Source organism: Ursus arctos, unplaced genomic scaffold (assembly GCF_023065955.2).
Source record: "Ursus arctos isolate Adak ecotype North America unplaced genomic scaffold, UrsArc2.0 scaffold_1, whole genome shotgun sequence".
Classification (NCBI taxonomy): Eukaryota; Metazoa; Chordata; class Mammalia; order Carnivora; family Ursidae; genus Ursus; species Ursus arctos.
In genome coordinates this window covers 32,910,981-32,938,394 of record NW_026622763.1, presented here as the reverse complement: position 1 = coordinate 32,938,394, position 27,414 = coordinate 32,910,981, and the positions used below count along the sequence as shown (strand labels likewise).

Genomic DNA, 27,414 nt, shown 5'->3' with positions numbered 1-27,414 from the left:
GTCCCTCCCAATTTACGTACAACCCATTACAAAGACAACCATTTGGAAGCAAAACTAACGTAAATATTGAAAGAATTCTTGGTTCTAGTTGAGACATAGCGACTTAGCTATGTGTTTGGCAGTTTTCTTTTGATTTTCCCTAAGGACTCCATCTAAACTGCACACACACAATCAAGAAAATGGGTCTGTGTTCAAGCAGCAAAGGTCAAAATAAAAGCAAAATGGGGTCCTTGAGGAAGGGCTGTAAGAGCATCTTGTACCCCAACTTCACCTATTTTAGAATGGCTTGAAGGTTCTAGGACTGAAAACAAAGTTTCTTTTTTCAGATCACAAAAGGAATACATGCTCATAAAGAGAATTTTGAAAATACGGGGGGAAAATCAAGAAAAAATTTATGTATAATCTCACCACTAGAGAAGCCCACTGTTGAAATATAGCTGTATTTCCCACAAAATAATACAGTAACTTAAAAGTATAATTACTCTACATATACAGTTTTGTATCGTTGTTTCCTTCTAGTGTTTGATAGTGAGCACTACCATTTCATACACTGCAAACCCATGGAAACCATGGCATAGGTACACTAGCGTTCACTGGCTTCTGCTGGGAAATTTAGAAATCAAGTCTTCTCCCGAGGATACTAATTTCTTACATATGTGTGGTTCTCTAAAGGCTTTTCAGATGCTGTACCCAATTTAGGTCCTCAACAGAACAGGGAAAATACTGTTATCATCTCCATGTAACAGATGAGGAGCTGAGTCCTGGAAGAGATGTATGCCAAACCCAAGGCCAGAGGAGTCTGGACGAGTGCCTGTGAGTATCTACTTCACCACTGCACGTGGTGTTAGAGGCAATCAAAGAGAAAACAGATGCTAACCAAACCTAAAGGCAAAACTGAAGTCCCAAACGAGCTCAAGTCTCCTGCTTCTATTAATGGTGCCGCCTAGGATCCAGCCTTGGGTGCCATCTTTGGAATAAGGCGACCCTCTCCCTTATTCCTTATCAAATTAAACTGTCAGGAAAAGTAGCTCTTTATTGACCACAAGATAACTGAAAATTTCGTAATCTGAAGTCAAGTCTATCTGTAACCCAGACCGGCCACCTTTCCTACCCCTATCCACTATGCACACAATGCAAGTTTTTCTCAAGGCAAGGACTGGTTCCTCTACAACAGAATCACTTGTAATGATGGTTAAAAGGTTTACAGGGCACCTGGCTGGCTCAGTTGGTGAAGTGTCTGACTCTTGATCTCAGCTCAGGTCTTGATCTCAGGATTGTGAGTTCGAGCCCCACATCGGGCTCCATGCTGGGTATGGAGCCTACTTGAAAAAGAAAAAAAAAAAGAAAAAGAAAAAGATAGTTTTATGAAGGTAGACCTAGGAATCTTCGACTTTACATAGTTAAGGATTCTTAAATATGAGAACCTTCCAGGCAAACTGAACTGTTTTCTTAGTAAACTGCCTACATTTCTCTGCTTCCATGCTTTTTTAATTTTTTTCCAGATTGTTACTTGTTTCTTTTTTTTTTTTTTTGAGATTTTATTTATTTATTTGGGAGAGGGAAAAAGAGAGAGAGAGCACGAGCAGGGGGAGGGGCGGAGGGAGAGGGAGAAGCAGACTCTGACTGAGCAGGGAGCCTGATGCGGGGTTTAACCCCAGGACCCTGAGATCATGACCTGAGCTGAAGGTAGCCGCCTAACTGACTGAGCGACCCAGGAACCCCTCGATTGTTACTTTTGTACAGAAGATTCCTCCCTTCACTTTCCACATGTTCAGATCCTGCTTACCCTTCAAGGCCCAGCTGAAATGGCACCTCTATGAAGTGTACCTCCCCAGCGGCCTCTCCCCTTTCTGGGCTCTCACGCACTCAGTGCTTACGAAGGAAATCAGCCTTGTTTTCCATGTCTTACTCTCCTGTATTTGAGAAACTACATTTGTCAGAGTAACTTGGTCACATATCCTTTAAATTAGTTACGAAACTCAGGACAACATTTTTCATCTGGAGGAAATACGGAGCCTCCGTTTATGCACAAGAGTCTTAGTTTGCACACAGGTGGTCATGCTCTTTGGGTAAGACTTTCATTTGAAGCTGTTGCCAAATCTACTAGATACCTGAATCTAGATTCTTCATGATGACATCATGGCTTGTCTACTACTTCTCAAATATTTCTTATGGGTGTTTTAGAAAGTAAGAGTGACAAGACTACCAAAGCGATCTCATGATTGCGCCCCTTCTGGCAGTCAGACTGGGAAGTGTTCCGTGAAGCAGGTGCACTGAGGCTGTCCTGACATTTTCAGGCAGCAGGGGAAGCTTTCCGTGGTGTACAGAAGAGACCACACGGCCTAGAGTCGGGGTCACAAGTTCAGACGGATATAGGCTAGGCAGATAACGTAAATGAAGAAAGGTGGCTCTGGATGAGGTGCTACATAGCTCCAGTCACCAGGCATTTGCATCAAACTTACATTGGGAGACACGTGACCAGAGAACGTAAGCCCTGTGTAAAGAGTCAAATTGACTCTAGCTGATGGGTACTGAAGGAATGCAGGCCAGTGGTGCCAAATACTCAACATTTTCAAGAAAAACCACAAATTGATTTGTATGAGACATCCTCTCATTTTTTTTTTTTTTTAACTTTGCCACCTAATTCACATTTAAAACACTGGGTGGTCCGCATGGGTCAAATACATCTACAGGTAATTTATCTCACGCAGTAAATACAATGCCAGCTGTGACATAAGCTGGGCTTCCACTGCTCTCTCTTTCCCTGAATCCTGAATCAATGTTTGAGAGTCAGCACCCTCTACCCAGAGAGTCTGAAGGAAAGTAGAAATTATTTCAATAGAGTTCTCATTCCAGTGAGAAGAAAAAAAAAATTTCCGGAAGGCTCTAGAATTGGATTTTGCAGAAACAGTGAATTATAGATGCTGTTAGTGGGATCTGAGTCCTCACTCAGAGTGTCTGAGGAGGGGAGACAGGTGTGGTGGAGGTGGTGGGGTTTATTTGTCTCTGTAGACCAGGGAGAGTATGTTGACTTTGTCATAGCTCACCCCTCAGCAGGTGGGAATAATTGAGGGACTGCATGCTGCTTCCCGTATCAGAAGTAGAGGCCCATGGGAAGTGGTTTCCACCAGGCCAGGGGCGAACTTCTAAGGTGGCCCTGACACCTTCTGGCTTCAAGCTGTGGCCTTAGGATGGTGACTGTATTTTGTAGCTTTGATGATAAAATGCCAACTAACAACTAGAGCATTGTTAGTATTTTATTTTGTAATTTGATTGACACATTTATAAACGTTGTTTATTAGTATAAGTGATGTGCATTACTAGTGTATTGGTTAAATTTGTGGGAAAAAAAATGCTTTGTGGGCCTTTTAAACCCCAGGAATCCCAATAAATGAGAGAGAAGGAATTCGTTTCAGCTTGTTTGATGTCTATAATTAGAGGTCATTATAGGAGTTCCTGTTCTCCTACGGGGTTGTCACCGCCATGTTTCGTGGCCACATGTGGAGGCAGCTGTAATCTGCAGAAGGTCAGTCACATCTGTGCCGTACGTGACAGTGGCAACAGCAATGTCTACGCTGAGTGCAGTTACATTTGTGTGTGGTGCTCATTCCTAAGCAGTCCCTCCACGACATCTGACCAGCTCATGACACAGTTCACCTAAGTTCAGGGGGTCCCTTTGAAGGCACTTTTTTGAGGGTTCATGAGCATTTTAGTAGCACTCTCTCTTACTTAGACATATGCCAATTTTTTAAACATCTTATTTATTTAGTATGAACATGAATTCAAAGCAAGTAGGCAGTTTCTTTTAGACTAGAGCAAACCTCCGGAAATTCAAGACAGGACTGCCATCATCAAATCTTAACCGCCAGAGAACAACGTCTCCATGAGGCTGGCTAGAAAAGACACTCCGGTTTTACCAGTTTCTGGACTGCTCCGTATTTAAGTAGTGTAGGCACTGTGGTTACGTTCAGGTTTTTGTCTGCAGTCATTATTTGGATTTTCTTCATAAGGTTTTTCTCTGACTTGGCAGTAGGTGAACACACATCTTTTACGGACAAGTGTTATCAGCCCCTCTCCAGGGCTGGTTCAACCTGCACGCAGTCGGGGCCCAGCTCTTTCCGTAGGCATCCTTGGCACTGGTAAGCCGGGCAGCAACGGTGCTGCCACTGGGCGGCTCCCAGCCCAGCTGAACTCTTGCAAGCTGGACATGCTCACGTCCTCGTCTTTCAGATTCGGAGGCCAGGGCGGGCGGAGTACTCCGGGCAGGCTAGAGGGCATGACAGGAGCCAGCCCGAGGCTTCGGTGCAGAGCGAAGCACGCCTCGGCTCCCTCCTTCCGTCTTTAAACCACGCGCCCCACACAGCACGCCGGGGAGACACAGCCCTTCCCTCAACGAAGCTGATCGCCGCCAAACCCCACAGGTATCCCCACAGCAAACAGAGAGGCCCTGTATTGCCGTCCCTCATAAGCCAGGGAGTAGTCGCGTGAACCAAGAAAGAGGTAAAAAGGGGACACTTGACAGGGCCTCGTAGTTGCCATGACCTGACTCGCACGTTGAGCACTCGAAACATCAGGGTACTAGGGGAACAACTGTGACCTATCTCTCTTCTTTGCTGTTGCCTAGATGACTAACTAAAGATATTATTTTTAATAAAATAAATGAAAACATATATTTAATGAATACCTTTAATAAAAATTTAAGATTGTAATAAAATCATAAAAAAGTAAAAGATTTTCAATAAACTAAATTTTTTTTGAAGTTTCATTTTTAATCAAATTGGAAAATGTTCAGAAAAAAATTCACATTTCTCAATTGTGTTCTCTGCAGAACATCCAGTTAAGCAACGACACGGACGAGTTTATTAGGAATGAGGAACTTGAGTGCAGCTGAAATAGTCTGTCATCTCCTCTCACCTTCGGGCAGAAAGCCGTGCTGTTCGCGTTGTAGCATCTAAGCTCTGGCAGCAAATTGGCCAATTTTGTTTGTTTCCTGTGTCTCATCTGTGGACCTGCCACATTTTTCACACAGGGAGGAAAAGAGGAAGCTCGTATTCCTCTGGGCACTTCAGGGCGCCAGGGCTCAGAGCCCACCTTCCACTGAGGGTGGGAGGCACAGTTCAAAGCCTCTGTCTTTGTAATTGTTTTTTTTTTTTTTTTTTTTATGTGACAGAGAGACAGCCAGCGAGAGAGGGAACACAGCAGGGGGAGTGGGAGAGGAAGAAGCAGGCTCCCAGCGGAGGAGCCCGATGTGGGACTCGATCCCGGAACGCCAGGATCACGCCCTGAGCCGAAGGCAGACGCTTAACGACTGCGCCACCCAGGCGTCCCCTGTCTTTGTAATTGTTAACAAATGCCCCCCTGTCCCAGGAGGGAGACTGAGAGCTCTGAGCTGGCCGGGCACCCCAGGCCTGGGTGCACAACAAAATGGTCACCATAGACGTTTCAATGCCAAGCTGCTCTTCCAAGACATTGTCCAAATGCCTGGCTGCTAAAATGAACGGTGGCCAAGTAGATTCCAGAAATCTCATGGGAACGGCATCTGCTGCTGCTTCTCTGTTTCCTCTTTCAAAGCCCTAATAATACATAAAAGAAGTATAAGAAGATAACCTTTGAACCACCAGAGTGAGGTGTTTGTCTTGGGCCTGGGATAACCACTCAGCCTCCATATGTTTTGGTTCTGTTTTTTTCCCCCTGATATCTATGCATGGAAAGCGTTCAGCTCTTCCATAGCATTCTCTCATTCTTTCAGCAAATATTTGCAAACATCTCACGTCCCAGGAATGCTGGCATGTGGCCCTCTGAGGCTGGGGCTAGTGCAGTGGCTACTGCATATTAGTAACTGCTGAGACGACGGACCTTCAGACTGTCGGACAAGCTTCGACTACTCAGAACAACAAGGATAAATTCAACAGACTGGGTGATAAGCCTGGGTTAGTAGTTTTCCATAAAACACGGAGGAGTGACAGGAACCTCCGTGGGGGAACTGGGCAGGGAGACAAAATTCTGGAATCTCCACATCCACTTTAATCATGATTATTTTTGGTACTTTCTTTTCTCTTACCCCTTGTGTTCTGCAAGGCGCTTCTCTCAGATAGACTTTGACTCCTTGCCCTGAGTCAGTAATTCAATAGCTTATACCTACCTGCATTACAATACTTCTCTCCAGAATGGTCTTCACCACAGAGAACTGTGGGGTGGTTACAATGGCACTAAACTTTAGGGGCCCCGGGGAGATATAGCCCTCCTGCAAGAGTGACATCCGCCAACCCTAGGGCCCCCTGAATGAGAGGGCAGGTGGGTCAGATCCCTTCTGGGATCTGTGAGACAGGAGACCCCACGACTTCCCTGTTCCATCATGGTCACCCCTCCGACAGCCAAGGAGGAATGTGATGGGAAATTGGTGTTTCAGCAGCGTTCCTAGCTGGACATGATCCAGAGAGACGGCTGCTCTGATCCTTTGACTCCAGTTCTCAATCGTGCTTCTCTGGTACCATTCTTCATTGGACCATCCCTGAAAGCTGTGCTCAAACCATATTTCCTCAGTGAAAACATCCCCTCTCATGTTGCCACTTTCTGACCTTTCCCACTCCACGGCTGCCTTTCCAAAGAGCCGCACAGTTCACACCATTTCTGCTTCAGCCTTTCCTTCGTCTAGCATTTCACGATCAGGGTTCAGTGCAGACATTTTAGGAATCGCTTTCCTGGCCCTCAAGGATCTCAGACAGTGATCAGGGGTTGTCTCTCACTCTTTCTTCCTTTCTTTTTTTCTTCTGTGTTAGATACATGGTAGATAGCCAAGAAATGTGTTAGATTAATTTGTGCTTGACCCATTAATTTAGGAGGAATGATGCAGAGAGAATCTGGTCCTTGCCACTTTTAACCAAACTCACGTGTCTATTCAAAAATACTGGAAATCTCTTCCATAAGAGAGGAACTAGTCATCAGGGAGCATCTACTTAAAGATTCTGTGTGATTATGCTTGGTTGATGATAATTTGCTGAGAAATAGTCACTAGTCTTCAGTGGGGTGTGTGTGTGTTTCTTCTCATAGTACTGTCAAAGAGTTTCTTATCAGAGTAAAGTCTTACCATTGCTTATTTCCCTTTGAAGGGCAGACCAATACGTCCATCTGTTTCCTTTCATTTATGCTTAAATCTCGTTCGCAGCAGTTTAAATCTTGTCCGCAGCAATTTGAATATGAAAATCCTGTCCCTCTTGAAATAATAGAGAGCGCTTTCCATGGCTTTGACTTCCTTCCACAGGACGGCTAGGACATCACAACAGAGGAACACTGTCATGACCTTTAATGTTTCTCTTTAATAAGGTGGGAGGAATTTCAAAGAATGATATACCCAATAACTCCCACTGAGAACTCTGAACTCATGAGTTTTTCAGTCTTTCAAGTTAGGTGACTCTATTTTGTTGAATACAAAATAATCTTACATTTATTTGTCACAAAAGAAAGGGAAGAAGGCCTGGGTAAGAAATGTGACTGGGGAATTAATCTGCAGTTTACAGCTGAGAGAAGCAAACTTTAATGTGGGTTTCGCATTCCAATTGTCTCCTCCACCACTTCAAAATGTTTGCAGTCACATAGGGTTAAGATAATGGCCATCAGGCCATTCTATTGTTCACAACTCTGGTCAGAGATAAATGAGAATACGCTTCCCTGCTGTGCAAACATCCTTTTTATTAATACTGGGTGAACAAGAATGTAAGCACATTTGGCTGCAGAGAAAACGAACAGAATTGGAAATGCAGAATATTAAAGCTCAGAGTCTAAGATCAGGCTTTCAAAGTACAAGTGAGTAAAAAGAAAAAAATATTACAGAACAAACAGCAGCATTGCAATGAAAATGGATCAGCATTTTAAAGCAGAATTGTAAGACCGACGAGTTCCACTGGCGTGCCCAAGCGGCCAGGGCATGGTCTGCTCGTGTAGGAAACAGTTACGTTGCTTCAAGAGTGCGGACCACTCTCACCGTCTCCAAGGTGCAATCTTCTAATTTGAGCTCATGCCATTCACCTGCACATTTGGTAATGAACCCCCCCAAGGTGTCTTGTGACAAATAGTCTATTTTCATTTATTGTCAAAAGCTCTTAAATTATTGTTTTATCTTATATGCCCAAAGACAGTGTGTCTTCCCATTTAGAGTCTAAATGGTTGGAGGCCAAGGACGGTGCCATGTTCATTTCCACAGCAGCTATTCCAACCCCTTGCACACAGCAGGTGCCAGCAGCGCCACAGTGAAAGCCCACAGGGCACCATCCACTTGTGTTGGTGGCACACCCAGGAGTTGTGTGGTGCAGCCCCCGGCAGGCACCCAGGGAGGGCCTGTCAATTTGATGCGATCCAGGGAAGTCTGGCCCAATGTAAAAATTCTTGCCTATTGCTTCAGTGGCCTGGGGAAAAGGAAAATCCCTCAACCTTAGTGAAACACAGTGCTGCTGCCTTGAATAAATGCTGTTGGGATTTTTAAAATACTGAGAAGCGTCATACATGTTTCCACTTCTGGGTGCGAAGTCGTCTGCACACATGCATTCTTGAACCAATGAAAGCCATGAATGTACAGTGGCCAACCACCCAAAGAGACTGAAGCCTAAGAGGATTGCTCACATTTAGAAAGTGTCTTCCTACTTTTCATGAAGGAAAGTATATGTGGCTAGCTTTCTACCTTCCGAGACCATCCTCCCTGACCTAAAGATCGGCCTGGGCCTCATAAGAATTAGATTTAATAGAGAGTCAGTGGAATAAATATTGCATCTGGCAGATAGAGAACACAGACATTTCTGACTAGGAGGATTCTGCCCATTTTTCATACCAGACGAACGTTCTTTGGAGCTTCAGAAGTTTCAATTCATCAGCAGGAAATGAGATGAATTCTTTTATGGATCCATAAAAATGTATAGCTTCTATTAAATAATATTGAGCATGTTCCCTTTGAACAGACGGCTCGTGTGAAAACGGAACAGCCACCTGTAACCAGGGCTTTCAGCGATATCATTAATGGCCATTGGCTTTCTAGGAATAAAGCAATGTGTTCAAAGTAGACCTTATAATTAGGAGAATGTGCTGTAATCAAGGATCCACATCCAGAAAGCTGAGAGAGAAAAGGGCCCATTTGGGGGAGAATGGTCTTGACTCTTTTGATTTTGCAAAGCTAATAATGTTGGCTCGGTTTGACTTCTCAGGGCTGGAAAGAGACCAATACATTAGCAATGCTGATTGGCTTTTAGGAGAGGTTTCTGAAAAGAAATAACTATGCAAAAGTAAATTAAAACCTTCAGCAAAACTTGATTTTCATAGGTCAGCTGTCTGGGTTTGAAAAAGTAATCCTACCTGATCGTTCTCTGTGTCCATTTATCTTTGTTTTCTTTGTTCCTTTCCCCCTTCCCGCTTTGTCTCTCATCTTTTTTTAAAAATTATTTTTTCTTTTTGTAATATGCTTCTGTTAGACTAAGATTTTCATCTTCAAATGCAGCATTTTCAAGAAAATGTAGAATTTTTACAATACAATAAGCTGATTTGCAATCAGTGAATGCACACCCGCGCAGGACATGCTCGCTTTCAATTGTGCTCACATTCCCCTGATGTGAGTGGAAACACGCAGGAGCCCCGGTCTTTGTAGACTTCTGGCAGTACAAGGATAAGTAACAAAATAAAGAAAGTCTCTCCATGAACAGTGTGATCTGCGAAGATGAGACAGAGGCCCTGGGATCTGAGTGACTATGAAATATCCCTAATGAACTCTCTCGCTCCGTTTCCTCTGAGCTCCCTTCCAGAGCGCAGCCACTACAAAGCAAGCCATCAGGCTTGAAAGTGTGGCTACTAGGAAGAAGAAAGACAAAAGTCTGAGGCTGAAGGGAGATTCTGAATTAGTGATAAGCTGCTGCATGCCACATGCAGAGGCTTCCTTCAATTCCTGGGGAAAGTGTTTTATTAAACATACCGTACTCCCTTGCAGTGTCCTTCATTAACTTTTTTTTTTTTTTTTTTTTGCTAATATGGTTCCTGGAAATAAGCAGATGAGGTTTCTATTTATCCATATGTTATATAAACAGCTACTACAGGCTGGGAGGCAAGCAGCAGGGTCATATTTGAAGAGTCTTGTTATTCTTATATTGAATCCAGCAAAACACTCATTGGGCACCTTCAGAGGCTGTGGAAGCTGCTTACAGAGGGGGTGAGCTGGAGGGAGCCTGGGGCAGGAGCGTATTAGGTGTGAATAGGGTTTTATCTATTTTATCCTTGCTCTCTCTCTCTTTCTCTTTCCTGCACTTCCAATTTTATTTTGTTTCCTCTCTAGAGGTTCTTATACAAAGAGAACATAATTAATTAATTGGATCTGTTCAGGATGCAAATGCATAAATTGACAATTTAGATTCCTGTAACAAACAAAACAACCCCCCCCCACCACCACCATCACAACAGTCAGACGTTTCACTGGTTTTCCCTCTTTTGACAGTTGTGTCCACGGTATTTGGGAATGGCCTTTTTCAAATGTAAATTTTCAACAACAGGAATGATTGATTTGGACCAACCTTGCGGGAGCAACCCATTCACAGGGCTGGGCACTAGCGCACAATGAGCCCCCTCTGTGCAGGGAACAGCCCCAGACCGGGGACCAGGGGAGAATTACTCACTGGAGATAATACGCAGTAGCCAGTGTTCCTGCCCTTAGAAATCAAGTGCCTGATGATGGAGAGTCACAGGCACGATATATTTTTATATATTTTTATTCTTATAGCATGTGCATACACGAGCACACACACAACCACACATACACACACTCACACACAGTAATTAGAAAATAGATTGCTCTTGACCATTGAGTATCCTGTTTAACAAAAGCTTGCCAATTCTCAGTGCATTAAATACTATGGAGCCTCAGTATCTAATACTACAGAAATACTGAAGATCATTTCATCTCTCTCTCGTGACTCGAAGGGCTGTGGGACCTGGAGTACCGTCTCATCTGTAAAACAGGGATAATCATAGTATTTACTTCATATGTACATTGCAGGCATTAAGCAGGATTATATAAAGACTTCAGCGCGGTGTCTGGTACAATGTAAGCAGTCAGGACATGTTGGTTATTATTAATATAATCTTGTAAAGTCATTTGTTAATAAAGAATCTGATTGTCAGAAGTAAAAGAACATTAACTTTTTGGTTTGCTTTTAAAAAACCTTTTGGTTTTGGAATAATTTGAGATTTACCAAAAAATTGCCAGGCTATTATATATTTCCGTATATACTTTACCCAGTTTCCTGACATTGCAGCACAGTAGTCAAAACTAAGAAAGCAAAACCGATACATTGCTATTAACTAAGCTCCAGGTTTTTTAGATTTCACCAGTTTTACCATGAATGCCTTTCTCTCTGTTCCCAGACTCCGTCCAGGCCCCACCTCACATTCAGTTGTCATGCCTCTTTAGTCTCTTCTGGTCTGCAAGTTTCTCAGTGTTTCCTTCTTTTCCATGACTTTGACAGTTTGAATAATGCTGGTCTTTTGAAGACCGTTCATTTTGTAGACTGTCCCTAACTTTGGCTTTATCTCAAGGTTTTTCTCATGATTAGACCAGGGTCATAGGCTTTGGGAAGAAGACCACAGTGGTGAAGTGCCCTTGTCATCGTGTCCTATCAGGAGTACATGGTATCAGTATGATTTAGAGCTGGTGACATTAACCCTGATCGCTTCCTTAAGGTAGTGTCTTTCAGTTTTTCTGCCATAATGTTATTATTTTGTCCTTTCAGGACTAGGAAGCTAGTCCTAAAGTCCAGTCCAAACTTTAGGGGCGGAGGATTAAACTCCACACCTTCTGGGCCTTGTGTTTTATTTTGTTTTTTCAAAATTATCTTTGGAATTCTTTTTTAAGAAAGATTTGTCCCTCCCCCCCTTTATGTATTTCTTTATTCAATGATTTATTCGTATCAGTATGGGCTACGTTATTTTGTTCACATTGCTTCAGTTTGGCCATTAGGAAAATAGTGTTAACTCGCACAACACTTATAAGAAACTCTAAGGGTGTCTTTTGTAGCATGGATTCAATAATTCCAGTAATTGAAGCTGAATGGAAGAAATTTTGAGCAAAATTCTATAAAAGAAACTCCTAGTCAGGGCACAGCGAGAAGTCCGCACAAACAGGTAGAGATCAGTGGGGGGGAGCGGCATTTCATGGTGATGGTTAGATACGTTAATGAAGGTAATAAAAAGGGTGATATTTTATGCAGTGGAGAGTTGATCCTGCTTGACTGCATCTAATCTCTTTGGGAAGAGGCTTTGTGTTAACTGATTACAAGTTTGTGTTTTCGACTATACTGCTTTGGAGAGGACATGTCTAAATGGATCAGAAACATTAACACAGGCAGAACATAATGTAAATTTTGATTTTACTATCACTCATTGTAATGTAGTGAGAATCAATAAAATTTTGATCTTTGGGACAATGAAGACACTTCATTGTCAAACTATAACTTACAGTTCTACATGTGAACCATTAAGTATAAGGAGCTAAACAAATGTGGGAAATAGGTCTTGGACACAATAGCGATGCTTTGATTTTTATGAGCAAGAAAAGGGAAGACATGTAGACAGTTAGATGTTTATTGGCAGTAAAAATTACATTAAATACTACCAGGGGAGAAGAAAGCCAGTTACCAAATCGGCCTAATTACCATAATGCAAACCATAATGTAACATTCAGGTTCATACGTATTGGATATACAATTCCATGGATATACAATTCTATATAATCCATAGAACACATACTCACCCCTTTATCTCACTGGCCCCTTGCTATTTTCGAAAGTCTTAATGCAGACATGATTTTATTTCTTTATCATTGAAGTATAAGTGACCTGCAATGTTACATTAGTTTCGGGTGTACCACATAGTGATTGGAAGATTCCATACATTACTCAGTGCTCACCACAGTAAATGCAGACACCAAACAATAGTTTCACAATATCATGGACTATATTCCATGTATATATACAGTACTGCAGCCATGTTTTCAATACCACTGTGACGGTTCTTAAAATGTTAACGCTTATAAGAATGACTCAACAAGAGAGGCATTTAAGAACAATGTATACACTATTTCTGTGTTACTTTAGGGCACCAAGAACATTCGTGCCTCATTTTTACCCATGCTATGGCTCTACCTGGGTAGTGCTCTCCTGCTCTCTCTTTCTCTCTCTCTCTAATTACCTGGTCCCTATTCATCATTCAGGACACAACTCAACCTTCGCTTTTCCCTCCTTTCTCATAAAGTATTCTCTGGGCTCACTTTTAAATAGGTCACCTTTCTGATTCTTTCAAAAAGCAGTCTCTTCTTGACCTTAGTGGCATTTCTTACAATTTTGTTAGATTACTACACCATAATCTCTTTGGGTCAAGAATCTTGTGTTCACCACTGTATACAAAATACCTAACATAGAAACTGGCCCGATATATTTATTGATAAATATATGTGAATGAGATAACACTGAAGCAAAGAATGCTTTTTGGTGCAGTAAGATCATCTTTTCCTGGTTTGAGATTTTTAAAAACAGAACTGAGATATTTTGTTGGAGGGAACGCTGATAAACTTTAAATTGTTTATATTGATAAAACTACTTACATAATTTTTATAAAGTGCTTTATAAGTAATCTTTTTTTTTTTTTTAAGATTTTACTTATTTATTTAAGAGTGAGGGAGAAGGAGAGAGAATCTGAAGCAGACTCCACACTGAGCACAGAGCCCGACGTGGGGCTCGATCCCACAACAGCGAGATCATGACCTGAGTCGATATCAAGAGCCAGACACTTGAACAAATGAGCCACCCAGGTGCCTCAGTAATTTTCTATATACAGATTCAATCTGCCCCCAAATTTCTCTGAAAAGGTCCCTCATTTTTCAAAAGAGGAAATTAAATGAGATTTCAAGAGGTTAAATAAATTAGCAGAATAACAAAATACTTAGGGGAAGAGTGAGGGACTGAGCACTGCCTTCTGGTTAAAAACTTGGCTGGTGGACAAAGGGCAGCTGACATCTGGTTGACATGACTTGATAATGATGAGGCGTCATGGTGTTACCTCATGATATGCAGGCCTATAGTTTATATTTTCTTGTCTGTGGTTTTAGTTTTATCCCGAACTTCAGAGACACACAGCATAAGTTCATGCTAATGTCCATTAGAAACAAAAATTTCCTTTGGGGCACCTGGGTGGCTCAGTCAGTTGAGCATCTGCCTCTTGGTTTCAGCTTAGGTCCTGATCTCATGGGTCATGGGATCGAGCCCTGCATAGGGCTCCATGCTCAGCTGGGAGTCTGCTTGAGGATTCTCTCTCTCCCCCTCCCTCTGCCCCCTCTCCTGTGTGCGGGTACTCTCTCTAAAATAAATGGATAAATCTTAAAAAAAAAAAAAGAAAGAAAGAAAGAAACAAAAATTTCCCTAAATTAGATTCTATCACCCCTCCTTTTATGGTCCTAGAGTATGTCATAATTATTGCCATTAGAAATTAGTTTACTGTATCATAGCCATATGTTTGCATATATAATGGGTTTCACAAACTTATTTTTATGAGAAACGGGTTTTTTTTTCCTTTCCTTTAAATTTTCCATGTAAAGTTCTATCTCATTCCTCAGTGGAAAATCCTCCCTGTCCATTACTGTGCAGAGGCGCCACTGTCTGACACCCCTCAGGAGATGTCAAACAGGTGCTCTGGGCACTGGTTAGTCTTGCCCTGTCCATGTCTCAGGCTGACTGCAGCAGGGAGAAGAGCTCTGTTATACCCATGCTGTGGGGGAGCTGGGAGCCTCATATGACTGTAGCATCGAACCATTCACTCTGGGATCACCATCTTCATGGCATGCTGCCAAAGAGGGGACACGCTCTACCCCTCCTTGGAGCCTCTACCCCCGTGCACACATTTCTTCCCAGCTGGAGGAGACTCTCTTCCTCTTTTGACTTGTTTTCTCAGAGGAACACCCTCTCTCAATTCCCCCTCTGGGATACATACAACACCCCTTCTATGAGTTTAGACATTTACAAAACGCAAGAAGAAACATGGACTTCTGCTTCTTCTGTGTTCTGCCCTGGAAAAATCCCCAAAGCAATGAAGTAATAAGGAATTAGTAAGCTGTATGAAATAGGGGAAATAAAAATCTCAGGAGAACAAACACATGCTGTTTTTAACATAAATCTTATTCCGGATATCTTTTCCCCATTAGCATGTGAGCATCTTGATGGTATAAAATATGTCTTTTCTATTTTGATATTATGGTGTCTAGCATAGTCTCTGACATAGTAGATCTTTATACGTTGTGCAAGAAAGGAAGGAATGGAGGAAGGGAGGGATGAAGGGAGAGAGGAAGGGGGAAAAGGAAGGATAGAAGGGGAGAGAAATATAATTATACATATCAATGCAGCAAGCAAGCATTGGACAAAGTATGCCAAGTATGTTGCTACATACTATTGGTCATATTACAATGCATCAGCTCCTCAGGACATCACAAATTAGAAGATGAGACATGTGTGTAAATATATACAAGTAACTCAAAGACACAGCAGATGTTGAGACATGCTCTCCAAGATACCAGATATCTGCCCTATGCACAGCCTCACTAAGACACTGCTCTGAGGCACACATTCTTTGGTCAATGTGACTGCCAACCTCCGGTCCCAGATGACTGCATTAACAGGGGCACCTGACCCCAAGGGGTTCAGCCAGCAAACTAAGATGTAGCCTTTGTGAAAAGATGAGTGGAGCAAATCAGATTCTCTCTCAGGAGCGAAGCTGCAGCAGCAGGAGCTGAGGACGATAGGTCATTACAGCAAGAGTCTGGGCAGTTCTCCCGGATCAGGTAGAAATTGAGGTCAGGAAGAGCAGAAATTAAGAGGAAGTAGAGGCTCTGTTATAGACAAAAAATTGAGTACATCAGGAATGAGGAAGCCTTTCTATAGAGAATGGAAAGCAAAGGAGCCATGCCACTGGATGCAGGGATTTTTTTTTGAGAGCAATCTGGTGAGAGAGAGAGAGCTGGAAAATGTGGCTCAGAATAATGATGGAACTTGGAGATAGACGGCTGGCTCAGCTTGTGAATTTTCCAGTTCCAGTGTACGTGTGTCCTTAATATTAACTCTCTTTTTTTATGAAGGTAACTTGTGTGAGACCTTCTGCTCCTCGTACAGCAGATCCTGACTAAAACACAAGCAATAAAGAGCGAAGGGAACCAGTCAAGAAGCTTCCTGTCCCTCCCCAGAAACAATGGCGGTAATCATCCTTACCAGGGGTCCTCAGCTCTGGCAACCTTAAAATTGACTTTAAAATACACTGAGGTCTGCAAATTCTGATGAGTTTAAAATGGGCAGATCTAAGGTAAAGTCCAGATACCCTCTTATTTATTTATTTATAAATTCAATTGGTTAACATGTAGTGTATTCTTAATTTCAGAGATAGAGGTAAGTGATTCATCAGTCTTATATAACACCCAGTGCTCATTACATCATGTGCCCTCCTTGATGTCCAGCACCCAGTTACCCCATTCCCCCGTCCCCCTCCCCTCCTGCAACTGTCAGTTTGTTTCCTATGATTATGAGTCTCTTATGGTTTGTCTCCCTCTCTGATTTTGTCTTGTTTTATTTTCCCTCCCTTCCCTTATGATCCTCTGTTTTGTTTCTTAAATTCTACATATGAGTGAGATCATCTGATAATTGTCTTTCTCTGATTGATTTACTTCACTTAGCATAATACCCTCTAGTTCTATCCACATCATTGAAAATGGCAAGATTTCATTTTTGATGGTTGAGTAATATTCCATTACACACACACACACACACACACCACAACTTCTTTATCCATTCATCTGTAGATGGACATCTGGGCTCTTTCATAATTTGGCTTTTGTGGACAATGCTGCTGTAAACATTGGGGCTCAGGTGCCCCTTCGGATCACTACATTAGTATCTTTGGTGTAAATATCTAGTAGTTCGATTGTTGGGTTGTACGGTAGCTCTATTTTCAACTTTATTTTTTAAGATTTTATTTATTTATTTGAGAGAGAGAGAGAGAGAGAATGCACGCAGTGGAGGAAGGGCAGAGAGAGAGGGAAAAAGCAGACTCCCTGCGAGCAGGGAACCTGATGCAGGGCTCGATCCCAGGACCCTGGGATCATGACCTTAGCCTAAAGCAGATGCTTAACCACTGAGCCACCCAGAGCACCCCTATTTTCTACTTTTTGAGGAATCTCCATACTGTTTTCCAGAGTGGCTGTACCAGTTTGTATTCCCACTAACAGTGTAAGAGGGTTCCCCTTTCTCTGCATCCTTACCAACATCTGTCATTTCCTGACTTGTTAGTTTTAGCCATTCTGACCAGTGCGAGGTGGTATCTCATTGTGGTTTTGATTTGTATTTCCTTGATACTGAGCGATGTTAAGCATTTTTTCATGTGTCTGTTGACCATTTGTATGTCTTCTTTGGAGAAATGTCTGTTCATGTCTTCTGCCCATTTCTTGATTGAATAATTTGTTCTTTGGGTGTTGAGTTTGATAAGTTCTTTATAGATTTTGGATACTAGCCCTTTACCAGATACCCACTTGTTTATGACATCATGGGGAATGCCCACACGCAGCCAGAGGCGAGAAGACCACAGTAACTACATCTTTATGTTTGAAGACAGCCTTGAGCATCATTAACCTTTACAAAAGCTCTTTTTTTAAAAAAAAATTTGTGTGCTTGGAAAACTTACAGTCCCTGACTCTTTCTTCCAAGTTAAAAGATGTATCATGATGTGAATTGTTTTGGTGTTCATCACATGATTAGCTATCAATAGAGCCCCAACTTATGAACTATTTTTATTTCTATTTCTATTCAGTATCCCCTTCTGTTTTCTTCCTTTCCTTTTTAACTCATTGAGCATCTACTACATTCCAGTAGTCAAAGTTGCAGCCTAGCTTGGGAGAGGAGGACACATATGCATACATAATTACAAGTCAGAATAATAAATGATATACATCGCAACAACGATGGCAACCTAATGTTCATTGTGCTGAAGTTGCAAAGTGGTATCTAGTGAAATAGCTGATTTCAAGATTTCTTGGTTTGCTCATATGATCCTTGATTTTTAATTTTCTCTAAATCTTCTTCCCTAAACTGCTGCTCTCTGACTTCAGCAGCACTGCTCTGGTGATGTATATAAAATGTTCCCCACTCTGAGATACTTCCCATACGCTTCTGTCATCAAAATATTTACCTACAGTCATTATAATTAATAACAAAGGACAATAACACGCACTATCATTTGTACCCAGTCCAAAAGGAAGGCATAGGTTAAAAATATGATACTTAGACGATAGGATGTCCCTAGAAACAAGTAACAGTCATATCGAATCTTGATTCAATTTGGTAAATATTATCTGACTACTGGGAAATCATGAGACATATTGTGGCAACAGAGCAGCATGTCTCCTACAATAACCTTTTTATTTATTTAATCCAGCTCATTAATAAAGATCTTCTTTTCATTTTCCTGATGTACGAATACTCCAAAAACCACAGGCTCACATTTTGACAGCTAATTTTGCAGGATATAATTTTCCTGCTTAACCCAAGAGGAAAAAGAGATGGATGATTGAGATTAATCATTTGTAAAATTATAATTCTGTCACAGATAATAATTTGCAAGATCTTTCCCTTTTCTGAAATCCCCAGAATGCACCATAAATTGTCACACTTTGTAAGAGAACGTGTAACACATTAGGGGACTCCTAATAAAGCAAATCTGCTAGAAAAACAAACCAATTGCCTTATAATTGGCATGTTTCCCACGTGACTATTCTCCTGTGAAGGAACATTGTGCCTTGGGTGAAGAAGGGTTTACAAATTATTATTCAAGAGGTGGTTATCTCTATCTCTTATTACACTTTGAGCTGTAATATAGGGTGTTTCTTTACCTTGTGTAAGCCTGTGAGAACATACAATTGTGTGCCCAGAAGGTGAATTGATCCCTTGTGGAAAAGTGAGCAAATTCAGAAATTTTTAAATTATTTTCAATAAAAATACTATCAAAATGGACCTATAAAAATGTTGACTTTTTAGAATGGCTACATGTGTGCAGGATAGACAGGGTTTCCTGTTTTACTGGCAGACCTCTGTGTAAACTTTGCTTTATTTTCTGAATTCATTTTATAGGCATTTACTACTGTTCCAATAACAAAGGCAAAAAAAACCTTCAAGGATTTTATGTGAGGTTGACAGACAGTGCTTAGACTGTGTAGGACTCAATGGAAGGTGGGGCATGGATTTCTGTAGTTTCTTGGCCCACATTTAGCTAGACTGATTAGGGCAGAAGCTAATGAGATCAGGGTCATGAGTTCAATGCCTGCGTGGGCCAACTAGCTTTGCTCTGTTCACATCTGCAGACTATACTCAAATCCCATCAGCCCCAGGAACACGTGCAGAGGGTTACAGGCTAGAGAGGGTTTAAATGGGTCAAGATATTCCCATCCCCAATTCTTGTTAAAAAGTAGCACCCAAATGCCTGCTCTCCCAAGAGTTGACCACTTCTTGCCAACCTCACAGCCCCTGCTTTGGTTTGAGTTACTACCTCTTGCCAAGACTTCCGAGTAGTTCCTGACCCCCCTCCCTGATATATCCTTTGTCTCCTTCAGATTATTTTCAATAAAGCGGCAGAGTGATCCTGTTAAAAGAAAAGTCACAATATGTCACTTTTATGCTCAAAACCCTCTGACAGCTTCCCATCTAACTCCAAGTTAAAACCAAGAAACCCGAGACAATTTGCTCTTCTCCCTTCCCCCATCTTTCCTCAACCCAGTGGGAACCCTCTCCTCCCACTCACTGCAACACCTGGCATATGCTTCACAATAAGCTTAGTCTTTCACAACGTATAGGGCAAAGTTTGTTTACCAGGAGATTTTGCTTTCTGGGACAGCACCTGGAAAAAGGAGGGACAGAGGGTCTGGCTTCCTTCTTAAAAATTGGAAGAAGGAGAAAAAGAGAAGAAAACATAAATAGATCCCATTTGTTTTGTTTCTTTGACGACAATCAAAGCAAAACACAAATTAACATTTTGGATACCTCAGTTAATACAAACTGTCCCACTACACATAAAAAGTACTCTCCTGATTGCCACAGGAGAGTACTTCCCTACCTTTTTTATAAGGACCCCCGTCCCAGGGAGACGCTGGTGTAGAATGAACCACCATTTAAAGAAGGAAGTTTGCTTTGATCTTCAATGCTCAATGTCTGCCCGGGGACAGACAAAAAATGTACAGAACCAGAATTAGGATCCCCTGAATTTTTGGAAGAGAATCATACAAATCTTTCCTGAGTATGTATTGACAAGTTTAACGAAAGAAGTCACATTACATAATTAGTTTTATTTTATTTTTTTTAAGATTTTATTTATTTGAGAGAGAGTATGAGCATGCACACACAGGCTGGGGAGGAGGGGCACAGGGAGAGGGGGAAGCAGACTCCCCACTGAGCGAGGAGCCCGACACGGGGCTCAATCCCAGGACCCTGGGATCATGACCTGAGCCAAAGGAAGACACCTACCGACTGAGCCACCCAGGTGCTCCACATAATTAGTTTTAGTAGTTAATTCTCTAATTAAAAAATAGTGATTTACATGTACAAGCTTATACACTATCTCTTTTGAGCCTGTGGTGCACACATAAGGCATTCATGCACTTAAAGGCAATGTAAGGGGCACCTGTTATAAGGTAGGCAGTGTTCTAGGTGTTGGTGGTAGATTCATGAACAAAACAGAGAACAGCAGTCTCTTCATGAGGCTTATACTCTGGTAGTAGAAGACTTTAAAGACATAATAAATAAGTACCTTATATACTATATCATAGGTTGGCAAGTACTATGGATTAAAGGAAAAGTGGACTTCAAGAAGGGAAATCAAGAATGTTGGGAGTTGGGTGACACAGGGGGGCAGGGTATGTGGCTAAATGTCATGCATGTTATCGTATAACGAGAAGAACATTATTATACCATTCCCTATACCTTGGAGGTAAATGACTTCCTAAGGGATAGCTGACACTAAGCTAGCAGAGATAGGTCTGAAGCCTAGTTTAAAAAATCCTATTTATATTTTTAATCTACAATTTGCTGCCTCCTTAGATAATAGAGTAGCATAATTTTGATCAGAGAGCCACACATAACACCTTCATTCATACATAACACCTTGCTTTAAAAGCCTGGTTCCATTCCAAGTGCTCAGGGCCAGACTGCAATACATATGCTTTGATTTTACCTGTGCCCATCCATGGTTTTTCTACATGTCTCTACCCAATTATACCTGCAGAAGCAAGCAATGATGGAGAGGCAGGTGCTTACATTCTATTGACACTTGCAGATGATCAGCTCAATCTCTCTGGCCATGTACTTTATATATATATATATATATTAAGACAACACAATAACAAGCAAATACAATGAACAAATATATGGTGATATTTTATTAAGGTGTGGCATTTCAAGAAAGGTCTCTCTAGAATTTTTCATTTGCTTTGAACGTTTACATTTCTAGAATGTATAGACTACCAAGGGTAGAATCCAAAGGTATTTTAGTTGATTGGGATGAACACAAATTTTAATTATTTTGTAGTAATCTGATAAAAGGTTCACCCAATAATGTCTATAATTCTGTTTAGAAGTAGTTAGCTTCTAACACAAGAATTCTCAGGAAGACTCTCTGAATTAACGACACATTTCCTTTCAGACTTATACCTAATAGAAGACAAAGCTTCAGATATTACTGTCTCTGAATTATCTCTAATCGATATGCATTTAATATGCTGAGTATTAGCGATATGTTAATCAAGTCCAAGATACCTGTTTAAATCCCACCATAATGAGATACTATATGCAAAAACTAGTCTAGGACCAAGAAGTGTTGATCCCCTTCCTTTTCTCCTAGCAAGCACACAGGGTGATGTAGACAATGTTATGACTGTGCCTAGAAAATGTATGTCCAAAGGCTATTTCAAGTAAAAATAAGGCAGTGAAAATGAAAAAAAGACATAATAACAAAGAGAGATAAGCACCTACTGGAATGCCCATATATTCACTTTCTTCCTCAAAAGTAAAGATAGTACAAAAACAATCCACCCAAAACAAGTGAATGAGTCATGATTAGTGGTGGTAAGTAAATATGTGTTAAAAGCCCAAGTAACATTTATTTTCTGATTAAGGCTAATATCTTAGAAAAGTTTGATTTTTATTTTCAAGAGGAAACTTCTTAAATGCCTGTTGTATGGCTCAGAGTCTGGATCTTCTATGATAAGCAAAAATGATGTGAGCTTACTCTTCAGGTGACTGTTTTTCTTTTTCTTTTAAAGGATTTATTTATTTATTTTTAGAGCACGAGAGCTGGAGGAGGGGCAGAGGGAGAGAAGCAGACTCCCAGCTGAGCACAGAGCCCAATGCAGGGCTTGATCTCAAGACCCCGAGATCATGACCTGAGTGGAAATCAAGAGTCGGTCTCTTAACCAACTGAGCCACCCAGGCACCCCCAGATGACTACTTTTCTGTAGATGTTTGCTTTTGACTGTTACTTTGTTGAATCTCCCCTATTAGAATGATATGAAATACCCACTATACTTTTACAATTAGTGATCTTAACATCTGGACTTCTTGGACATCTGCTTGAGACCACTCACCACTCTCTAGACTACCAGGCCACCTCCACCACAAACGCCCACATAGCCCTACTGGGAATTAACTGATACACTGAGCTACAAACTCACCCTGGGCAGGGGGTCATGAGACAAGGCAATCAGATGGTGGGTCTAATGGACAAATTAACGCCCTGTGCTCTTGCTATCTACTTCGTGTGGAAGTCTGACTTTCTGGAACTCTGATTTTAGACTGGCAAATGAGGCTATGCCTACATAGTCCAAACAACTGGTGGGAAACTGGAAAACTCAGTTCACCAGGTGTTTTGCTTACACAGTCTCTTATGGCCAGTTTGGCTAACTGATTGTACTATGCCTATTTTTTCTTTTGTAATAATTGTATTTTTTCAGCTGTATAAGATACATTTATTGAGGGGAAATATACACAATACATTAAAGTACAGATACGAATTTTTTTTAAAGCCCAGAATTTTTACACTATTATTTTGTGTAATTCTTACATATCTTTGAAAAAATTCTTATCTGTGTGTGTGTATGTGTGTATGTGTGTGTGTGTAACATATACTTTCTACCTATTATTTTATAACCTCCTTGTCTTACCCAAAAACAAATCATGATTATTTTCCTAGGTTATTAAATAATTTTTTCCAGCTTGGTTTCTGTTTTTGTTTTGTTTTTAAGATTTATTTATTTTGGACACAGAGAGAAAGAGAGCCAGCAGGGGGAGGTACAGAAGGTGAGAGAGAGAGAGAGAGAAAGAAACTCAAGCAGATTCCCTGCTGAGTGCAGAGTCCGATGTGGGCACATCCGACACCCCTGAGATCATGACCTGAGCCTAAATCAAGAGTTGGACACTCAACTGACTGAGTCACCCAGGTGCCGCTCCGGCATGGTTTTAAATTATGAAATAACACCATAATTTTCTTTAACCAGTTCCCTGTTTTTGTACAACTAGTGTTCCCAATTTTAAAAGTAATAAATACATAAAATACTAATGAAAAATCCTGTACATATGTTTTGTATATATATCACATTATTAGTATGGATTATAATCTTAATGAATTTTTACTTAAATATTATTGATGAAATTGACTAGTAATTTCATGAAAGAGCCCAAGTAAATTCCTTGAACAATTACTTATATTCTTTTAGTTCAGTATGACCCCCCCAAAAGCAGAATAATACTATGTTAGAATTCTGCAGTGAGGTGTTTCTACACATAGAAGCTCATTTTGACAGTAATACTTACATCATCCCTGTATGCTTGCTAGGGGAAAAGAAAAGAGCTAACACTTCCTAGTTCTGGGCTAGTCTTTGCATATATTATCTCATTGTGGTGGGATTTAAACAGGTGTCTTGGACTTGATTAACATATCACTATTACTCAGAGTATTAAATGCATATTGATTAAAGGCAATTCAGAGACAGGAGTGTTTGAAGCTCCCCAGTTTCATGTAAGTCTGAAAGGACATGTGTCATTAATTCAGACGGTCTTCCTGAGAATGCTTGTTTCAATAGCTTACCACTTCCAAAGGAGAAACAGATATTATTGGGTGGACCCTTTTATCAGATTATTACAAAGGATTCAGAATTTGTGTTCATCGCAATCAGCTAAATATCTCTAGATTATATACTAGTCATTGGTTTGCTTCACATTCTCCTGGCTGTATCACCCAAATCAAGAGACTTCTCTAAGACACTGCCCTTAACAGGGAGGCATGACATGGGGCTTTTGAAAGGTCTTTAGTGGTCCAACTGAGCTGGATTTGTAGAATAACATCCGTTTGGGCATAGTTATCAGATATCTCTTGGGACTTAGTTGAACTAGAACTCAGAGAAATACCTAAATACCTTTTCCTAATTGGGTTCCCATAAACTCATTACTTCTAGTGAAGGCTCTTAATTCCCAATGCTGAAGTTACAAAATAACTTCTGTAGAATCACCCTGGCTTTCTACCCTTCTGCACTATCTGGAATCTAAAATGCAAAATACCTTTCTGTAGTGGGAAGCAAGTCAACATATAGTATATATCTTAACCTCTTTAGCAGAAGTCTGGAGGACATTGAATCTATATTGCAGTCCTTTGTGGAGAGGGCCACACATGGAAACCAGCCGTGGACTTCCAATGTATGTTTTTATAGAACAAGTCATATGGTTGGGCATTATTTGTAGTAGAGACTAGATTGTATGGGAATGCAGGTCATTTTGGAAGAGGTCAACTGTTTGATTAACTACAGAAGTAATCAGCAAATTGGAACAAATGTTAACTACAATTTGTCTATATACATCCTATATCAGCACTAATAATATGTAAAGAGGGTAAAAGAGTATGTTCAGCAATACCTAATTTTATACCAAATGTTTTTTACTAACAAAGTATTCAGTACTATGCCCTGGAATTTTGAATGGTGAAGAACTCAAAGAATTTGCTTCTTTATACTTCAGATCTGGGTCATTTAGATTATTGAATGGAGAAAGAAAGGCTCAATATTTTGAGCCCTTCGGGGACCAAGAACTATGAAGCATATGAAGTAAAAAAATAGCTAAGTTTCTTCTCAAGGTTCTGTATAAATCTAAATGGCTCTTTAGTAATTAAAGCATACCCCAATTGTCCTGAAGCCATCCAGCTGGAATAAACCTTGGCAACCTTGTCTACTTCCTGTGGAAAGAATCAGTTCCACCCCAGTGTGAGAGAATTAAAGGAACTCATGAGGAGGCCTTTGGCCTAACACCACACCACACTGAACTCCTTCTTGACATTCACTGAGTAGGCAACTGGGCCATCCAGTAAGTACCCTCTGCTCAGGGAAGTGAAGACGAGCAACGGATACAGGAAACCATAGCAACGATGCATCTTAACCATAAACAGTGGAAAAGTTGTTCAACCTGAGTCATGGCTTCCAATTTGCAGGTTCATGCAGGAAGGAGAATTAGTAATGGCTAGAGAATGAATATGCGAGACTAAAAATGTGCTTTCAGATTTATGGGATCATCTTTTAAACAAGGTCCCAATTCTGCCAAGGCGTGAGTTCTGCTAGAGAAGCCACATTGCAGTGTTGCTACCTTTAGAAGTATCAGTTCACTTACTTTCTTTTTATCAATTCTGTGGTATTTGTCCTCCTTAACTTGTCAGCACCTCTCTGTGTGTATACCAAAGTCTCCAGTTGGTTTGCTTTACTGGTTTAATCTGGGAGACCTAGAATTCTATTTATTGCATTTGTTGTTAGAGACAAAACCAGAACTGAAAATCAAACAAAGAAACAAAAAGCTGGCTGTTCACATCAAACCACTTTTTTGAACATAATATAAGACTGTGCAGTTTTAGCATCAGGCTTAGTAATTACATGAGTGCCATTTTAATTAAACCAGCTAATGTTCTCTCAGTGCCTATTAGAGCCTATAAAGCTAGGAAGCCTTAATTTCTTGTGCTCTCCTAGGAAGGAAGATAGCACACCTCAGAAGTGTACGTTGTATTTCGGTTTGATGTTTATAGTGGCCAGAAGTGTCAACTTTGGTTCTAAACACTGGAGGTGAATTAAAATATACTTCAGTTTGTGGTATTGTTAATTTAGAACAAATAAAATGGAACAATCTTATGTGACATTGTTTAAGGAGCTAATGCAAGGAGCGATCGTAGATTTGGAAAGTAAGTAAATTCAACAGCACAGCAAATATCTATTAGTAATAAGAATAATACTCATAAATGGTGGTCTCCGAGTTGATGACCTAAATAAACTTATGCTTAGGCAATTAAAGCTTTGCTGTAATGGTGCTGAGCCAAATTGCCCAAAATAAAAATGTATTACCCACCTTTAAGAGTACTGCATCCATCGAATCTTCAATAGAAATGCTTTATATAAGCCAAATAAAGGAGAGGGAATGAAATCATGAGATACTCATCAAAATATTTATATCTTGCTCTATCATGGAGCTGTTACTTGCTAGTATTTTGTCATACTTCTGTTAGAAAAGAGAGGACATTTTCATTTCAGGGCCCCATTTAAGAAATGAGGTGGGATTGTATGTCATCACTATTCATCATTCATGTATAAGAGAGACGTGGGTTTTCCAGTTCCTACAGAAATGAGATCAGAAGGAACCTGTCTCATCTGTCAGCCTCTTCATGAATTTAACTTTCTTCATATAATCCAAAGAAAGAAGCCTCCCAACAGGAAGATGGGTGAAAATCCAATGTGTGAAATACGTGAATAATACCTAATATTATCTAAAGCAGACACTGAAAGAACTTGTAGAAAATCTTTTGGCTCATCTTGGAGCTCTTAAGTGTTCCCTCAATGCTTATAAAATGAGCAGATTAATTAAGGCAGGGCCTAGAAAGGAGAAGGGACTCTCTCCTGATCTTTCGCCAAGAACGCTCTTTAAATACTTCCCAACCATCTGGCAAGGTAGCACTAAATCATCATCATTTCACAAGCAAGGAACTTGAGACTGAGAAATATCAGACATCTTTCAATACTCCCCTTCAGGGAGGTAGTATATGGGAAGCCTTGTCTGCTGGCTCTGTCCAGTGCTTTTTCAATTAGAAAAGTGCAAATGGCTAGATAGTCATGAAAGATGTGAGAGTAAAGAGTATGTATTTACTTGGTTAAATAAAATAGATGATTTGAAAACTAGAGGGAAAGTGACTTCTAAGTCACTGCTAAAAACTCCAGCAAGACCCCCAACCCCCCCTCCCCCCCTCCCCCCGCAAAGCGGAGGCATTTTTCTCTTCAAAGAGAAATGAGACCTTCTTTGGACT

General features: G+C 40.8%; 1 pseudogene; it reads right to left on the bottom strand.

Moving 5' to 3' along the window:
- Nucleotides 1–3,858: 3,858 nt before the first annotated feature.
- On the bottom strand, nt 3,859–4,278 carry LOC113248408 (thioredoxin domain-containing protein 17-like; annotated as a pseudogene).
- Nucleotides 4,279–27,414: the final 23,136 nt, after the last annotated feature.